Source organism: Neophocaena asiaeorientalis, unplaced genomic scaffold (genome assembly GCF_003031525.2).
Source record: "Neophocaena asiaeorientalis asiaeorientalis breed wild unplaced genomic scaffold, Neophocaena_asiaeorientalis_V1.1 scaffold327, whole genome shotgun sequence".
Classification (NCBI taxonomy): domain Eukaryota; kingdom Metazoa; phylum Chordata; class Mammalia; order Artiodactyla; family Phocoenidae; genus Neophocaena; species Neophocaena asiaeorientalis.
This window is the reverse complement of record NW_020174560.1, coordinates 1,748,009-1,751,682: the sequence shown is the minus strand read 5'-3', so window position 1 is coordinate 1,751,682 and position 3,674 is coordinate 1,748,009.

The window sequence follows — 3,674 nt, the reverse complement described above, 5'->3', positions numbered from 1 at the left end:
CCCACACCCAAAAAAAAAAAAAAAAAAAAATAGTCCTGGCATGTTTCTCTTTGGATTTATCCTGTACAGGAATCTCTGTGCTTCCTGGACTTGGTATTTTCTTTCTCATATTAGGGAAGTTTTCAACTATAATGTCTTCAAATATTTTCTCAGTCCCTTTCTTTTTCTCTTCCTCTTCTGGAACCCCTATAATTTGAATGTTGGTATGTTTAATGTTGTCCCAGAGGTCTCTGAGACTGTCCTCACATCTTTTCATTCTTTTTTCTTTATTCTGCTCTGTGGTAGTTATTTCCACTGTTTTATCTTCTAGGTCGCTTATCCGTTCTTCTGCCTCAGTTATTCTGCTATTGATACCTTCTAGAAAATTTTTAATTTCATTTATTGTGTTGTTCATCATTGTTTGTTTCCCTTTAGTTCTTCTAGGTCCTTGTTAAACGTTTCTTATATTTTCTCCATTCTCTTTCCAAGATTTTGGATGACTTTTACTATCATTACTCTGAATTGTTTTTCAGGTAGACTGCCTATTTCCTCTTCATTTGTTTGGTCTGGTGGGTTTTTACCTTGCTCCTTCAACTGCTGTGTGTTTCTCTATCTTCTCATTTTGCTTAACTTACTGTGTTTTGGGTCTCCTTTTCGCAGGCTTCAGGTTCATAGTTCGCATTGTTTTTGGTGTCTGCCCCCAGTGGCTCTGGTTGGTTCAGTGGGTTGTGTAGGCTTCCTGGTGGAGGGGACTAGCGCCTGTATTGTGGAGGATGAGGCTGGATCTTGTCTTTCTGGTGGGCAGGACCACATCTGCTGCTCTGTTTGGGGGTTTCTGTGACCTTATTACGATTTTAGGCAGACTCTGTGCTAATGGATGGGGTTGTGTTCCTTTCTTGCTAGTTGTTTGGCATAGGGTGTCCAGCACTCTAGCTTGCTGTTTGTTGAGTGGAGCTGGGTCTTAGCATTGAGATGGAGATCTCTGTGAGAGCTTTTGCCATTTGATATTACACAGAGCTGGGAGGTTTCTGGTGGACCAATGTCCTGAAATCAGCTCTCCCATCTCAGCGGCACAGGCGTGACACCCAGCCAGAGCACCAAGACCCTTTCAGCCACATGGAGCAAACTCCAAGTCTACAGTTGCTCCCAAAGTCCACTGGCTCAATTTTGGGATGATTTATTTTCTATTCAGTTATTCCACAGATGCAGGGTACATCAAGTTGATTGTGGAGAGTTAATCTGCTGCTGCTGAGGCTGCTGGGAGAAATTTCCCTTTCTCTTCTTTGTTCACACAGCTCGTGGGGTTCAGCTTTGGATTGACCCCGCCTCTGCATGTAGGTCACCTGAGGGCATCTCTTCCTGCCCAGACAGGATGGGGTTAAAGGAGCAGCTGATTAGGGGGCTCTGGTTCACTCAGGCCAGGGCGAGGGAGGGGTGCTGAATGTGGGTGAGCCTGTGGCAGGCAAGGCCAGAGTGACGTTGCAACAGCATGAGGCGTGCCATGTGTTCTCCCAGGGAAGTTGTCCCTGGATCACAGGACCCTGGCTCCCGTGCAGGGAGGTGTGGATAGTGACCTGTGCTTGCACACAGGCTTCTTGGTGGCTGCCACCGCAGTCTTAGTGTTTCATGTCTGTCTCTGGTGTCCGCGCTGATAGCCGTGGCTCACATCCATCACTGGAGCTCGTTTAGGTGGTACTCTGTATCCCTTCTCTTCATACACCCCAAAACTATGGTCTCTTGCCTCTTAGGCAGTTCCAGACTTTTTCTTGGACTCCCTCCCAGGTAGCTGTGGTGCACTAGCCCCCTTCAGGCTGTGTTCACGCAGCCATCCCCAGTAGTCTCCCTGGGATCTGACCTCTGGAGCCAGAGCCTCAGCTCCCAGCCCCCGCCCACCCCGCCAGGTGAGTAGACAAGCCTCTCAGGCTGGTGAGTCCTGGTCAGCACCAATCCTCTGTGCGGGAATGTCTCCACTTTGCCCTCTACACCCTTGTTGCTGCTCTCTCCTCTGTGGCTCCAAAACTTCTCCCCCAACACCCAATCTCCACCAGTGAAGGGGCTTCCTAGTGTGTGGAAATCTTTCCTCCTCCACAGCTCCCTCCCAGAGGTGCAGGTCCTGTCCCTACTCTTTTGTCTCTGTTTTTCTTTTTTCTTTTGCCCTACCTGGGTACGTGGGGAGTTTCTTGCCTTTTGGGAAGTCTGAGGTCTTCTGCCAGCATTCAGTAGGTGTTCTGTAGGAGTTGTCCCGCATGTAGATGTATTTCTGATGTATTTGTGGGGAGGAAGGTGATCTCCACATCTTACTCCTCCGCCATCTTGAAGGTCTGTCCCAAGTTTACATCTTATAAATCAAGGTCTGAATTTCCTATGGGTCTGCCACTTTTGCCTGTTTTTATTATTGTTTTTTAAGCATTTCATTTTATATCCTTACATACCTAGTAAATTTCTTGAAAGGCATCTTGTCAGAAAAAATATAGTTTAATATGAGTTTCTAGATGATATTCTTTTCCTACAGAGAGGATAAAATTTTACCTCTATCAGGCAACTATAGTAGAGGCAGGTCATGGTACAATTATGGATTGATCTCTTTTAGAACTGGCCTTTGTGAAGGATGAACTAACTCCAGATTTTGTTTACTACTTGTAGATAGCACTTCAAGTGTCCTCAAAGAGTCAGGATGGGGTGAGGCATGCAGGGTACAGGATTTAACAAGTGAGTTCATCCTAAAACTTTGTACCATACACACCTAATTTTCTTCACTCTAGTCCTGGTCCTGGTACCATCTGAAAATCTGTGGTATTTACGAAGCATCTGTTCCTTGGGAGGTTCTGAATTCTATATTTTGCTTCACAGCCTCCATAAGACTGCCTGAACTCTGCTTAGCTCCTCAGCTCCTTTGCTTTGACTTATAAGTTAGCAAAAACCTCAAGAGGAAATGTAAAGCCTTAATATCAAGCTCATCTATTTGCACTTATCCCTGGATATTTTTAGCCCCTAAATCACCACTTTCTCTGTAGGTTTCCCATGTTTTCAACAAGACTGTAAAAAATTTAATCTACCTTTTCCCATTATTCTCTGCAAGACAGTTGGTCTGAAACAAGCTAGTCCTTCAGGGTCAAAAATAAAAATCCCTTTTGTTTCTCCATGTGGGTAATAATGAAAGGTTGAGAGACAATTACATATTTTTCTCAAGTTATAAATACTATATGTGGATGTTTTAAATAATCCACATGGATCTTCCTTGTCTTCTGTCCATTATCTAAATGTTGGTGTTCATCAGGATTTCTTATTGAGAGATAATATCCATGTAGTGCATGCAATGCTGTTCATATTCTGAAGAATCCCAAGATTCTAGAAATAGAATTATATATCTATTCCAGAACATTCATCTGGGCTTCAACCCCAGACTTCAAACACTTTACTGAGCACCTCTCTCTGGATATCCTCTGTGCACCTAGAGATTATTATGCCCAATAATGAAGTCATCACCTTCCTTTTCACTTCCTTACCACTCTCAACTTACTTTCCTGCTTGTATTTCCTTTCTAATTAACGATGGCTGCTTTTCCCAGGATCCTGTCTTAAACTACAAACTTTATAAAGTTATCCTCTATCCTTTTATCTTAAAACTCACATGATTCATGAAGTCCTCTATATGCAGGAGTATATACATATATATATATATATATATATATATAT